The 15922-nt window shown below is 45.3% G+C and overlaps 1 protein-coding gene across 1 annotated transcript in view; it reads left to right on the top strand.

The window, feature by feature from the left end:
- DHX32 (DEAH-box helicase 32 (putative)) overlaps nt 1-15922 on the top strand; it is a 51407-nt gene that overhangs the window by 300 nt on the left and 35185 nt on the right. The gene's annotated exons all lie outside the window — the stretch shown is intronic.

Here is a 15922-nt window from a genome sequence, read left to right as displayed (position 1 = left end):
GCGGGCCCGCCGGGTCGGCCCCGGACCACCCCGCCCCGACTGGTGAGACGCCCCCCCACCCCGAGCCGCCCCCAGCCTCGCGGAGCCGCGTCCGGGCGCGCGCGGAGCGGACCCGCCCTCCCTGCGGGCCCCCGGGCCGCGAGGCTGGGGGACGGCCACGGGTGGGGAGGGTGCGCCCGGCCGGCCCGCGGCCGGACTTCGGCCACTCGTGTCACTCTGGCGGGCAGCGCTTCTTTGCGGATGGGAGCAAGTGGTCGGCAGTGGGCCGAGCGCGTCGCCCGCGTCCCGAAAAGCGGGGAGAAGGCGCCTCCGCTGCGCACATTGCACTGTCATCCCGAGTGTCACCTTTCAGGCCGTGGGCCCCAGTCGGATCTTTCCGGGTTTTAGTATTGTGTATGTGTGTGTGTGTTTCAGGGCTCCTGGTTTTCGCTCCAGGTTGTATCATCAAGTGTGTGTGTGTGTGTATTTGTTTCAGAGCTCCTGGTTTTCGCTCCAAGTTGTGGGTACCAAGCTCGCACGTTCTGTACCAAAGCTTGGTAGGGCAGTGAAACACACCGTAACCTTTTTTGTAGCAAGATCCCACACCATAGTCTTTTTTTCTCCCAAGAGTGGTTTTGAAAACATCGATGCAGGTAGTGCTTTCAGGAAGCGTGGGGATCACCGGGCATTTTATCTGGTAGGCTGTAAAAATTCAGACCACGGGGAGGGTGCTGTAGAGGTCAAGAAGAGCAACCCTAAGGAGAGGAGAGAAGGAAAAGAGGAGGAATGCACGTGCAGGTGGGAGGAAAGGCATGATCCGTGCAGTGCTCCGGTCTGAAGATTTTGGCCCCTCCATCAGTTCCTCCTGCTGCCCTAGACAGGACTTGAGGGGAATGAAAAGAAGAGAGCGTTTCGGGGTCACGTTAGTGACTGCTCATTCTTTCCTACCCTGCAGATGACAAGGACATCAAGGAGAATTAGTTTCAGAGGTTAATTGAACCTGAGAAGCAGATATTCTGTGATGGAAAGGGACATTTATTATATTCCACCAAATTGGGCTCTCCCCTCTCAGACTGTTTGGGGACTTTTTCAGATTCATTGTCAAAGCCACAAGGTTTATGTTTATGTGGATATTGACAAGCAGTGTGATATATACAGAACCTGTAATTCAACAGCGACAATTAAAGTAATAAATTCAAGTTGGAAGGTAAAAACTTAATGGTACCTTGACTGCCTGTTCTTATTACTTAGAGATGGGGAATGGGTTTTTAGATAGAAAGGCTCTAAGATCAACAGTTCTTCTGTAGTACAGTCTTTTCAAATTCTAGTTTTCACATCATTATCCAAGTTATGAATTGGTCTTTTCACTGGAGAAACAAACATAATGATGTTCATTGATAATGCCGTAGTCAAAGTGACAAGATAACGATTAAAGCTTGGCTTTTATTAACAGAAAGAAAAGAGAAGGTAGGGTTAAATTTTCCCATATAGTAAAGGATTAGGCACTTGTATTTAAAAAGAACCAAAATTGTAGATCTTGATGTAACAAGGACTTGAGAATTTAATAGTTATATGCAGATTTTTTTTCTTTTTTTTTTTTTTACCAGAGGATAATTGTGTTATAAAATGGAGATATGTATTGGTAAATATTTGGTAGTATAGATGAATGATTTTATCGATAACTATGAGCTTGACATTGAGGCAATCTTGCATTGACATATTTTAGGTAATAGGTGACATGAGCAACTGAAAAACAGCATTTGTTTTAGGGGATTGTGTACCTATGGAACAAATGACTAAAGAAGGGGGTGAAAATGAGGAAGGGGTAGGTACAAAAATGTCCAAGGCAGGGGTTGACACTCAGTTTCTTTTTCTCCAGTAACAATGTGCTTGTTAAATGTCTGTTGAATGATTGAGAAGAGCTTTAAAGAAATTGCTCTAGATAAAGGGACGGTGCCTTATTACTGGAGGGGATGGCCTGAGGTCGGTTGCTAGCGGCTGGGGGTTGAAATGAATGGTAAAGGTATTGGTTGTCCCTTTGGGGATTTTGTACTACTGTTTCTATTTGTTTTCACTGTCATGTTCGGAAAAGTTTCCCAGCTCTTCACTGGAGGGAATAATTACATTATTGTTTACTTTGCTGATGCTCAACTGCTTGTAGCAAGCCAAAGCACTGTCCCAGGAAATAACAAGGTAGCAATTAAGAGACAGAAGTGGCCTTTCTTCTTCTTGTTTGAATCTCTTGTCCACATCAGAATTCAAAGTAAAAGTAATTCCTTTAGGAAGTTAACATGGTTTAATTCAAGTAGGATGATTTCAAAAGGAAAGAAAGAAAATAAAGCAGATGAATGTACTTCTGTTTCATAAACTTGCTCTTATAAGTCAGAGGAAGTTTTCATTTTTGTTTCTGGATTTCTGTTTTTCCATGGTGAGGGAACTCTTCCCTCTGTTACTTTCTAAAACTCAGAAGGAATTTGGTCAAAGGCAGAAAACAATTATATTTCCATTTTTTGCTGTTTCCTTTCTGTCCTCCAGACCTGTCATGGTCTGCACTCAAATTGTTGGACTTAAGAAATGCCTCTCTGTTAGCCCTTTTAATCATTGATGGTGTAACGGCTACAGAGCCACGCTGCCCACTCCCCCATCTGCTATCTGGAGAGCCTTCCCAGGGTGGGTGCGCGTGTGTTCATGCCGTCGCTCAGTTGTGTCCAGCGCTGCGACCCCCTGGACTGCAGCCCGCCAGGCTCCCCTGTCTATGGGCTTTTCCAGGCAAGAATACTGGAGTGGCTTGCCATTCCTTCCTCCAGGGGAACTTCCCGACCCAGGAGTCAAACCCGCGTCTTCTGCATCGCCTGCACTGGCAGAGGGTTGTTGTACCCCCTGAGCCCCAGGAAGCCCCCAGGATAGGTGAGTGCCCACTGAGTGCACTTCTGTTCCCCCCGGGGTCACTATGCACTTTGGCACCTAGCCCTACGCTACACTATACTTTCTTTTTTCTTCTTAGCATTTTTTTTTTTTGAGGTATAGTTAATTTATGATATTGTGTTAGTTTCAGGTATATGGTACACTGATTTAGCCATATATATTATATATATATTATATATATATATATGTTCCTTTTCAGATTCTTTTACCTTAAAGATTCTTTCCAGTATTATAAGATATTGAATATAGTTCTCTCTGTATACGGTAGGTCCCTATTGGTTATCTATTTTATATGTATACTATACTATCTTGTAGAATTTTCTCATTTTTTGTGTGTATGGGTCTTGTGCCTCTGGTGAGATTAAACATTTTAGAGCTAAGTCCATGACCTAGGCTGCTTCTGTATTCCTTTCAGCTCATAGTGGGTTTTCAGTGTGTACCTGATAATTAAGTAGGATAATAATAGAGGACAAGCCTTTAGTCAGGGATGATTGCATTAATTCCTGCTCTTCCATCTTGGGAAAGTCAGGGGCCATTATTTCCTCATTGATAACTCGGGATGATAAAACCTGCAGTGGTTGTCAAATGTGATTATAGATATGAATGAAAATTCCTTGTATATTGCAAAGAATTTATTAAATGTAAAGGGTTGTCATTAACTCCAGCGAACACACAGCAAATATTCGGTGAGCACCTGTAGTGTGTTAGGTACTTCCTGGGACCTGGGTTTCTTCTCCAGGAGGGACTAGGAAATGACTTGATGGATTGTCTGTGAGGGCAGGAGGACCACCCAGGCAGAGGAAGAGATTGGGCAGAGGTACAGGGGATAGGATTGTGGCTGGAGCAGAGAGAACATACTGGAAGGCTGGAGAGGCAAATACAGACTAAGTCAGAAAGAACCCGGGAGTGAGGCTTTTGTCTTGAAGGTAATAAAAAGCACTTGAGTCAGTGACATGACCAGTTTTGCATTTGACAGAGATCTCTGGCAGCCTGTGAATGATGTCACGTTGACGGAGAGCCACAGATAGAGGCAGAAAAGCAAAACTGGAGATTTTCCAGCAATTCTGTGAAGAAATGATAAGATAACTAAGGCTCTGGTGGTGATGGTGTTGGGAATCAGGAGGAGGGGCCGCTGAGTGAGGTGAAATCAGCAGCCTTGGAGATGCTGGAGGTGGAGGTGGGGAAGAAGCCAGGGATGACTTCCTGCTGACGGGCACTGTTCTGTCCGTTGCTGAATCTGGAACGTGAAAAAAGCCTTTTGTTTCTCAGAGGTGTGAGAAGTGGGGTAGATGACAAGTTCAGTTTTGAACGTTAACCCTGAAATTGCCTATTATCAAAGTTGGGACGTCCCATAAGTATTACTTGGATGTGTGGGTCTGGAACTGTAGAAAGAAGTCTGAGATGAAGATAGAAACTCGGGCGAAGCACTCAGTGATTGAAGTTAAAATGTGAGTGAGATTCTCCGGGGAGGTTATGTGCAGTGAGAAGAGGGCTGGGGATAAAATTCTGGGGTAGAGACTAGAGAGGAGGGACCAGAAAATCTGGAGAGATGAACAGACCAGAACCGCTGCTCTTCCAGGCTGTATGTTGGCACGCCCTGAAATGATCCTATTTTCCTCCACCTGCCTTAGAGTGCGCAGCGTAGTCTGTCGATTGATTCTTGTTTTAATAAAGTTGGTGCAGAATGGCTACCCATGACTTTGTTAGCACGGAGGAGGAAATGGCAGCCCACTCCAGCATTCTTGCCTGGAGAATCCCACGGACAGAGGAGCCTGGCAGGCTACAGTCCATGGGGTCACAGAGAGTTGGACATGACCGACTGAACACACACACACACACACACACACACACATACTTTGTGAAAAAGTTCCTCATATTTTTTGTTTTTCACAATCTCCATTTAGAGCCTCAGTTCAAGTAAAATATAACTTCAGGAGGTATGATAATGCCCCAAGCAATACTGTCTTTGATAAAGAAGTTGTATGAAAGTTCATTGTGTGTATGTTGTAGGTAAAATAAATATGGTGAATTCCTTAGGGAGACTGGCAATAGCCTATTTTTAGTTTTCAACTTTGATTGGCTCATGCATTTGTTCAGATATTTAACTAGACTGCATAAATAAGTCAAATTAATATTTTAGCATACTTTATTAACTTTGCTTTTGCTCAAGTGTTAGTTTTTAGAATATTATCCAGTAAAAATAATCATCAAAATAGTGTTAAAAAGCACTGAGTGGCCCAGCCATTTGAAATTCTAACAAAACCCTTGATTTATAGACTTACATGTAGGGAGTAATATGTTATTATGCTACACAAACACTGACTGAGCTTGGGAAGTCTTTATGTGCAAACTGCCAGTAGAATGTAGACTTCTTGAAAAAAAAATTGTGCAGGATTGATAATTCAAGCTGTGTTTGGTATATTATTGTTATTATTGAGATATCGCTTGGTTGTGTCTGACTCTTTCCAACCCCATGGGCTGTAGCCCACCAGGCTTCCCTGTCCATCACCAACTCCCAGAGCTTGCTCAAACTTATGTCCATTGAGTCAGTGATGCCATCCAACCATCTCATCCTCTGTCGTCCCCTTCTCCTCCCACCTTCAATCTTTCCCAGCATCAGGGTCTTTTCTGATGAGTCAGCTCTTCGAATCAGGTGGCCCAAGTATTGGAGCTTCAACTTCAGTATCAGTCCTTCCAGTGAATATTCAGGGTTGATTTCCTTTAAGACTGACAGGTTTGATCTCCTTGCTGTCCAAGGGACTCTCAGAAATCTTCTCCAACATCACAGTTCAAAAGCATCAGTTCTTTGGTGTTCAGCCTTTTTTATTGTTCAGCTCTCACATCTCTACATGACTACTGGAAAAACCATAGCTTTGACTATACAGACCTTTGTCAGCAAAGTAATGTCTCTGCTTTTTAATATGCTGTCTAGGTCTGTCATAGCTTTTCTTCTAAGGAGCAAGCATCTTTTAATTTTTTCATGGCTGCCGTCACCATCCACAGTGATTTTGGAGCCCAAGAAAATAAAAGTCTGTCACTGTTTCCATTGTTTCCCTATTTCCCATGAAGTGATTGGACCTGATGCCATGTTCTTCATTTTTTTAATGTTGAGTTTTAAGACAGCTTTTTCACTCTCCTCTTTCACCTTCATCAAGAGGCTCTTGAATTCTTCTTCACTTTCTGCCCTAAGGCTGTTGTCACCTACATATCTGAGGTTATTGATGTTTCTCCCAGCAATCTTGATTCCAGCCTGTGCTTCATCCAGCCTGCCATTTCACATTCTGTACTCTGCATATAAGTTAAATAAGCAGGATGATGGTATACAATAGGATGTGCTTTGGGGGAGCTCTGAGCCAATTAAAAGAAAGGAAAGCAAAGGAGTAATCTTCTTAAAAGCCCAGTTATGTTAAGTCCATTGCTTTTGATTAAAATAGAATGCACCTGGAAAATAAAGTTTCATATTAGATATTTGATTGCAGCTCTCAGTATGGGTGGTTACAGCTGTTTTCCTTTCCGTGAAAGAACCGTCATCATACGGTATGTTTTCCCGGCCACCCTGCCTGATACCTCCTGTAACATCGAGTGGTTCTCTACCCCACAGTGTTGCAGCGGAGCCTGCTGCAGTTCTTTAACGCAGTCTGGGAGCAGTGTGGGGCGACACGGTTGAGCACACACCGGACCCGTACCTGGGACACATACCTGGGGCGAAGCTGAGAGCAGACTGCGGGACTTCAGCACCTGCTCTACCCCAGCTGAGCGGCTCGAAGCTGAGTGAATTAACTAAGCTTCTGAAGGCTTAAATTTCCTCATTAAAAAAACCAGAAATAATAAAGTAAACCCTCATGGGGTCCTTAAGAGTTTAAATGAAATAATCCATATAAAGTGCTTAAGTACTCTAGCATCTGGCGCCCAGTAAGCACTCCGTAAAGGCTAATTGGTAGAATCATCCTTCTCATCATTATTGCTGTCCATAGTACTAGTCAAGCTTCGGTGGTTGGATAGGACCTTTGTTTTCAAAGTGCAGTGTGCAGACCAGTGTCAGTCCACAGACTCTTACTGGTTTGCAGTGAGATTAGGAGCTGGTGCCAGAATGTAAATAGACTGTGGCCCTAACCATACTGTTTAGTTCAGGGTAATAGCAAGACTTCTTCAGGGAAGGAAGCAGCCACTTAATTTACACTGCTGTGCAAGCTCCTTATCTTGTCACAATCAAGCACTTTGAATAGAGTTGGTGTGGAATATGGAACTAATGATCCCCTTCTCCAAAGAAATAACAGCTCTCTATCCCAAGGACAGTCATTATTCACTTGCAGTGCCTCATTAACCTTCCTTTGTTCTAAACCTTGTCATCCTGGTTCACGAGTATATTGTTTATTATTTCAGCTAATATGTATTGGTCACATAATCTTTGCAAAGGCCTATGTTACGTTGTAGACTCTGCAGAGATGACTCAGAAGTGGATCTTGACCTTAGGAAGTCTATCATAAACCTGGAGCTGGAGGACGCCACGTGAAAACCTGAGTGAATGTGTCGAGCACATGTGCTGAGTTTGCGTTAGTGTTCCAGCATTGTTCCAAAGATTCCACATAGACAGATGTTTCCTTTTACTAAGTTGCTCCCCTTGTTCGGCGTTCATTTGCTAAGTCGTGTCTGACTCTTTGCGACCCCATGGACTGCAGCACACCAGGCTTCCCTGTCCTTCCCTGTCTCCTGGAGTTTGCTCAGATTCACATCCATTAGAAAGACTTCTTTCTTTATGTTGGCTGTGCTGGGTCTTTGTAGCTGTGTGTGGGGGCTTTTCTCTAGTCGCAGGGTCTGCTCTCTGTTGGGCACAGGCTTCTCCTTGCGGTGGCTTCTCTTGTTGCAGAATTCGGGCTCTAGGCACTCAGGGTTCACTAGCGGCTCAAGAGCCCCAGAGCACAGGCTCAGTGATTATGGTACTTGGACTTAGTTGCTCTGCAGCATGTGGGATCTTCCAGAACCAGGGACCGAACCCGTGTTCCCTGCATTGCAAGGTGTACTCTTAACCACTGAACCACCAGGGACATCCTCTAGGATTTCTAACAAATTACTGACTCTCCATTTAATCCTGTTTGCAAACATTTGAATAATAAATAATTTCCTCTTCTGCAGAATATGAAGAGACTTTAAATAGTTATTAAATTGTTTTTAAAACTTCTAATAAAAATTAGCACAAATTCTTCAAGAAAAATGCATTGGCCACGTAAATAGTGTCAAAACAAATTTGGAAGTTACATTAATATTTTTTAAAAGGCAAGGTGTTTGTGTAAGTGTGTTTTTCCCAGAACACTTTTCCTAAGCAGTGGAGATGAGAAAGGATAGGCTGTGAATCAGATCATAGAAAAGACCTGTTTTCACAGACCTTTGTGAAAATAATTTTAAATAGTCAAGAAGTGATGTTTAGTTTTTCATATTTCTGATAATTTTTCACTTGAATGTGATTTGCTGGTTTCTCTTACTTCCCTTGGACTGCAAGGAGATCCAACCAGTCCATTCTGAAGATCAGCCTTGGGATTTCTTTGGAAGGACTGATGCTAAAGCTGAAACTCCAGTACTTTGGCCACCTCATGCAAAGAGTTGACTCATTGGAAAAGACTCTGATGCTGGGAGGGATTGGGGGCAGGAGGAGAATGGGACGACAGAGGATGAGATGGCTGGATGGCATCACTGACATGATGGACATGAGTCTGAGTGAACTCTGGGAGTTGGTGATGGACAGGGAGGCCTGGCGTGCTGCGATTCATGGGGTCGCAAAGAGTCAGACACGACTGAGCAACTGAACTGAACTGAACTTACTGCCTTGTTTGGTAAGCTTGCTCGTAATTCCACTATCCATTCCATTCTGCCATTTACATTCAGTTGGCACCAGCCCTCCTAGAACTTGTCATGCAGTAGTAATAAAGAAAATTGTAGGTAGATATTAGAAAAATCATAGGTAATATTAAGAAAATTGACTAACACATTAGATTTAACAAAATTGTAAAGAAAAGCAAAATGTTTAAAAGATAAAAATTTTAATCAAGAAATGACTGAGTTAGACCCGTGACATTTAAAATAAAACTTAATAGTTTTATTAATAGCTTATCCAGTCTTTCCTGATTTGGCCTTTGTCTCATCTATGAATGCACCTGTCCCTGGATCTTTTCTTTTTTCTGCTGCATACCTGTCATTCTTCCTTCTTTTACTTACTGGAAAGAAGGTGAAAGTGTTAGTCACTTAGTCGTGTCTGACTTTTTGCAACCCCATGGACTGTGGCCCGCCAGGATTCTCTGTCCATGGGATTCTCCAGGCAAGAACACTGGAGTGGGTACCCATTCTCTTCTGCAGAGGATCTTCCCGACCCAGAGACTAAACCCGGGTCTCCTGCACTGCAGGCAGATTCTTTACCGTCTGAGCTACCAGGGAAGTCTTCCTTATTTAACTACAAGATTAAGAGTCTTTGTTTGACCCCCCCCCACACACCTTCATTTTCAGCTAGACTGTAAGCCCCATGAGGACAGGACCCAGCCCTGCCTGTTAACATGTCACTCGTATGTTTACGGGCCAGATACTTAGTAGACACTCAAATATTAGTTGAATAAGAGAATGGAAGACATGAAAATGCAGGCATTGAAGATGAGAAGGCTTGAGAATAGAGAAAACCTATGAGATTGAGAATAACACCTATAATAAAACACAATCTGATGTTAGTCTTAACAGCATAGAATCCCCAAGGGACAGAGGTTGAATCACCCTCTGATTGCTAATCGAGTACCCACTGTATCTGGGTTCAGACTGGAAACTGCCAAAGAGGACATAGCTCAATAGTGGTTCGAGTAGAGAGACTGAAAGGAAAGATAGTGTGTAGTACAGACGGTTCAGTAGTTCCCTAATCCTTAGGGGTGTGGCCTCCTCATATTGGTTATTTGCAAGTGACCCGAAAGATCGGGGGGTCTGCTGGCCGTGCTTGAGGCGCACTGTTGTGTGAATCTCAGTGCACCTCTGTGATTTTCCACACAACCACCCTTCTCAAGTCATCAAGAAAAAAGCAGCTCTAAGAAATGTTGAAAAAGGAGCTAATTTGTGATATCTGTGCGTGGTTCATGCGAAAACTTAAGCTCGCAGATATTTCAGTTGATGGATGTGCTAATTCACCAGACTTTCGGGCCGTAACCTTTAAAAACAGCAAGGGTCTATTCTGTGTCATATTCGGGGGCAAAAAAGTCACTGAAATCCAGAAACATAGTGAGTTCCCGACAGAAGTGTTTCAGCTCCGTTGATGCAGCGGTAGCCAGCTAACTGGAACTTTAAGTAGAATAATATAATGAAAGTGCAGATCTGTGCACGAGAGGCTGCCGTGGAGAGCCTGGGGAGAAAGGCAGGTGGCCACGGGTGTCTGGGATCAAAGGCGAGATGGAAGGGACAGAATGCGGTGAAGTTTTGAAGAGCTTGGTCACTGACCGAACAGAGGGCAACCCGGATAGTTGAACAGCAGTACCCTGATGTGCTAGCAACATCATTCATTCATTCAGCAAGTATCTGTTGAATGCTTTCCATGTGCCAACTCTGCTCTAAAGGTGGGGAGAGAAACAGACATCTCCCCAACTCGAGGTGCTTGCGTTCGGTGGAGGGCTCCAACAATAAACAGATGTAAAGAGGAAACAGGGCAGGCTAAGGAGCTGGGGGGAGTGGGTTTGGGGCACAGGGGCGTGGCTGAACCTTCAGACAGGGCAGACCTGTGGCAGGGAAGCCCCCTGTGGCAGAGTTGACATTCAGTGAAGGTCTTTAGGAAATAAGGGAGCTGGCCATTTGGGTTTCGGAGAAAAGGAGCGTTTTGGGCAGAGAGCAGAGCGGGCCCTGAGGCAGGCGTGTGCCGTGTGTTTGAGGACCAGTGAGAGGGCCGCCTGAGCAGAGAAGTGTGAGTGAGAGAGGGAGCCAGGGAAACTGGGGCAGGGAGGTGATGCCTCTGGATCCCACAGGCCTTGCAGGTCCTGTTAAGGATTGTGGTTTTTCCTTGGAGTAAGGTGAAGTTTCTAAATCATGAGAAATTTTTTGAGCAGAGGAGACCTAAATAGACTTTACCAGGATCACTTTGACTGCAAGAGACTAAGGGTGGAACCAAGACCAGTCCTGAGGCTGTCGCAGTAATCCAGATGACAGGTTAGTGGCTCAGACTGGCTGTTCATGGTGGACGTTATGGGGGTTTTGATATATTTTGAAGGTAGAATGGGCATTTCCAGATGTATTAGTTAACTGTTGCTCCTGTAACAAATTACCGCAAATTTAGTGGTGATTTATTTATTATCATAATTTGCTTCGGTTAGAAGTTAGTTCATCATGGTTTGGGATTTTCCTGGTGGTCCAGTGGCTAAGACTCTGTACTTTCAATACAGGGGGCTCGGTTTGGAGCCCTGACCAGGGAACTAGATCCCACAGGCCCCAACTAAGAGTTGCTGCTGCAAGTCTCAACTAGAGATCCCGCGTGCTGCGACTGAGACCCAGCACAGCCAAATAAAGAAATAAAAATTAAAATACGTGTTTTTAAATGTTCATCACTGGTTTAAAATCAGGCAGGGCTGTGGTGCTTTCTAGACACTCTAGGAGAGAATTCCTTTCCTTGGTTTCCCAGCTTCTAGAGGTCACCACACTGTGGCTCACAAGCCCGCCCTCCATCCTCAGAGCCAACAGCATCGCATCTCCCCAGCCCTTCGTCCATGGTCGTGTCCCCTCTGACTAAACCTGAGAAGGGGTCTCTGATTTTCAGGCCCTGCAATTAGCTCGGACCCACCAGCATGATCTCCCTTGGCCAAGGTCCCCAACGTGATCACATCTGCAGCCCTCTTATCAAGCAGAGTGTGTACTGAAGACCCCAGGCCTTTGGGCACGCACATCTTTGGATGCTGCTGTTCTCTCCAGCAAGTCCATTGACGGATCAGAGATGGGATTTGAGATAAAGAAAAATGAAGAATACGTTCAGATTTGGGGGTCTGAGCAGTTAAAAGGAAGAGCGGCCCAGGTGTATGGCTTTGGGGAAGATGTCAGCGCTTAGCTTTGGGTTCATAAAGTTTGAAATGCCCGCTAAATATCCACATTGGAGATGACTAGTAGGCAGTTGAATGCACGAGACCGGAGTTCAGCGAGAGAGGCTTGACGGGACATATAAACAAGGAGACTGCCACCTACAGTGGCATTAGAGCTGCGAAACAGGGTGAGACCTCACCAGGCCTTTTACAGAGAAAAGAGGTCCAGGGAGTAAGTGTTGGGGCATCGCCAGACCTGTGCAGTTGCTGACATTGTACAGGTGAGGGTTTGGTAGGTGTGAAGAACCCATTGATAGCAGATGAAGAGCATCAAACAGTGAAACGGTTCTTCAGGACAAAGTTCACCGCGGTATTTGACTTGGTCCCTTGAAAGCTTTATCCTTGTCTGTGGACTCCAGTTACGTTTCTAAAATTACTGGCCCAGAGCCAAAATATAAATGGCTAATATGTAGCTCATTAGCCACGTGTTAACTTCTGATTCTTTTCTTGGTAAGGTGGTTTCCTGTTATGTTGGATAATGTATTATTTTCATAAATGCTCATTTAAGAGTTGTAATAGATTCACTTTAGAGAGCAGTCTTTGACAAATTATGTGATCTACAGTCTCACGTAGGATAGCTTTCAAAATGGGCAAATGCCAGTTTGCTTTCAGATTTAAAATTCTTGTCATAGAATGTAGTTTATATTGATAACAGGACAGATTTTACTTTTATTTTGAGTGACGTGTAGCCTGTATTACTCGTTTTCCCTTATTTAGGTTGCTACTATTAAATTCTCCAAAGGCCAGGACACAAATCCCTTGTGTGTATTTAAGTACATCTGGGGGAAAGTGGGGCTTCCTTGGTGTCTGGGTAGTAAAGAGCCCACCTGCCAATGCTGGAGACTCAGGTTCAGTCCCTGGGTCAGGAAGATACCCCGGAGAAAGGAAATCCCAAGGACAGAGAAGCCTGGCGGGCCACAGTCCATGGGGTGGTGAAGAGTCGGACACAGCTGAGCGATTAAACAACAGTGACGAGGAGAAAGTGATGGGCACAGGTCCCGCCAGTTGCTGAATCGGTGAGGAGAGCTGTGTGTGTCTGTCTTTTGAGCTGGTGGAGTCAAAACTCAGCCACTCGTCCCTCCAAACCGGGAACTCAGTCTGTAGGACAGTAAACGGGTCCTGTGGACACAGCAGGGGCAGGGGAGAGCGGGACAAATGGAAAGAGCAGCCGTGACACTTACCCACCACCCGTGTGAACAGCCAGCGGGGAGCTGCTGCACAGCGCAGGGAGCCCAGCCTGATGCTCTGTGACGACTGAGAGGGAAGGGATTGGGGGCGGGGGGGGCGGTTCTCGAGAGGGAAGGGACATACGTATGCTCACAGCTGACTCGTGTTGTTGTCTGACAGAAGCACAACATTGTAAAGCCCGTTACCCTCCAATTAAATAAAGTGAAAGTCGGTCAGTCGTGTTCAACTCGTTGCAACCCCACGGATTATGCAGTCCATGGGATTCTCCAGGCCAGAGTACTGGAGTGGGTAGCCTTTCCCCTCTCCAGGGGATCTTCCCGACCCAGGGATCGAACCCAGGTCTCCTGCATTGCAGGTGGATTCTTATCCAGCTGAGCCACAGGGAAGCCCAAGAATACAGGAGTGGGTAACCTTTCCCCTCTCCAGGGGATCTTCCTGACCCAGGAATCAAACTGGGGTCTCCTGCATTGCAGGTGGATTCTTTACCAACTGAGCTATCAGGGAAGCCCAAATAAAGATAGACCAAAAGAAAGAAAAACAGGTCCCAAGAGAGCTGCAAATAGGTGTCGTGGGCTTCATTGCTTTACCCTTCAGACTCACTGGGGTCAGCGTAGAGCCCTTTGTGGACTTGGCCTTCACAGGCATTTCTGGGCAACAAGGCTGTCTGGTTCTAAGCACCGTGTAGGAGAGCAGTTAGAGAAGCAGATGGGAGCCATCGTGTGACGTGGTGGCTACATCCCTGGGGAAGGAGGGCTCTGTGGCCGCAGTCTGGCCTCTGACCCCCATCACTTCAGGGAAATCTGGAAACCTCATTCTGTTACAGGAACCAGTGCATTGGTGCCCTTGTTCAGTTCAGTTCAGTCGCTCAGTCGTGTCTGACTCTTTGCGACATCCAACCATGTCATCCTCTGTCGTCCCCTTCTCCTGCCTTCAATCTTTTCCAGCATCAGGGTCTTTCCCAGTGAGTCAGCTCTTCCAGTCAGGTGACCAAAGTATTGGAGTTTCAGCTTCAGCATCAGTCCTTCCAGTGAACACCTAGGACTGATTTCCTTTAGGATGGACTGGTTTGATTTCCCTGCAGTCCAAGGGACTCTCGAGTCCTCTCCAACAGATCTTGAGTCATGAAGAAACAGTTAAATCCCGAGTGTGCTCCGTTTAGCCGGCAGAAGTCTGGTTTTCTGCTACTGGAACTTGGTGGCCTGTCCCGTGGTTCTCCAGGTGTCTGGGCTCCCGTGGCCGCTCCTTGTGCAGACGTCCTGTCGGCCGGGCCTGTGGTCATCTGGAGGCCTTGCCAGGGTGGGGCGCCTTCCACCACTCACCCATGTGGTTGGCGGGCTGTGCCTTCTGTCAGCAGACGCCAAGCTTCGCTCTCCTCCTAGTGGCTTCTCCACCTCACAGAACGACAGCTGTCTCCAAGGGAGAGTGTTTTCAAGCAATTGAATGCCTCGGAAGTAGTCCAGCATCACTTCACTGCATTCTTGTGGTCACAGCGAGTCACGGGGCCGGCTCAGATTCACGGGGAGAGGAAGTAGAGTCCACTACTCCGTGGGTCATCTCTGAACCACCAGAACAGATAAGTAGGTGATGTGTTTCTGTACATATAGTTTGTGTAAAAAGAGGCTAGGTCAGCCTTAGCTTTCTTCTAGAGAGATGCCTATTCAGGAAACATGACTGTTCCCGAGGATTCAGCGTGGTCAGTACTTTCTAAGTAAGACTTTAATTACAAATGATTACACTTTTAGGGAGTACTGTAAGAGAAACATTTCAAGGACACGTGTTTGGTAATAGTAACAGTGCTGCCTTTTTTTTTTTTTTTTAAGATAAAACAATTTGCGACCATGGGGTGGCAAAGAGTCAGACATGACTGAGCGACTGAACTGAAAACAATTCAGAAATAGTACCTAAGGCAATCTTCAGTCATAGTAACAGTAATTTAATTTACATGTAAGATGAGATCCCTTGGAAGGGATTCTAATCAGAATGAAACAAAAGCTGAACATAAAACTAAGCATTGACTTCTCTTAAGCAGTTGAGGTTTCTGATTCTTGGGCACCGTCGCAAAGTCAGCTTGCCCCGTGATCTCAGGCTGTCGTGCTTTTGGAGCTTTTCTGTGGCTCTGGTCTCAGTGAGGAACTGTGGAGTTAATGCGTATTACATTTGTATTATCACACCTTGACAGTTCCATTGTAATTTCTAAACAGTGGCTTTCAGAATGAGTTTTGAAGAACTCTACCCTCATGAGCCAGTGCGTTCTTTCCCCACCCTGGAGATCAGTTTCTCCCTCTTGGGATCTGTGACTTTTTAAAAGTTCCGTACCAGCCTTCGTCCTACCCGCAGAGTATCCTTATGTGTGTGAACAGTGCCTCGTTTATTAGTTTAAGCCCTGGAAAGGCACTCAAGATTGTTTCCTAAGTGATTGACTGTTTCCTTGGAGCCTGACTTGACCAGGGGAGAAGTGTTTTGTTTTTATTACTCATGGTTAGAAGCTAGCCATTTGAGACTACTAACTCTGACAATCTCGAGCAATAATTCTGATAAATGAGGTGCCATATAAAGAGTGATCTGAGTGACAAGATATCATGAGAGGTATTTTATTCTGCATTCTTTTTTGCTTGAGTTTTTCTTTCCTTTTAGTTTTCCCTTGGTTAATGTGAAAAGGTGCTTATTTCCAGCAATACTGATTGAATTTTTTAAAAACCACCAGTGATTGGAAAAGGAAGGATCCCTTCCCTGACACATACAGACTGTTC

This window comes from Oryx dammah, unplaced genomic scaffold (assembly GCF_014754425.2).
Source record: "Oryx dammah isolate SB20612 unplaced genomic scaffold, SCBI_Odam_1.1 HiC_scaffold_14, whole genome shotgun sequence".
Classification (NCBI taxonomy): domain Eukaryota; kingdom Metazoa; phylum Chordata; class Mammalia; order Artiodactyla; family Bovidae; genus Oryx; species Oryx dammah.
The sequence above is the reverse complement of the archived record's forward strand: the minus strand, read 5'-3'. Positions and strand labels throughout refer to the sequence as shown.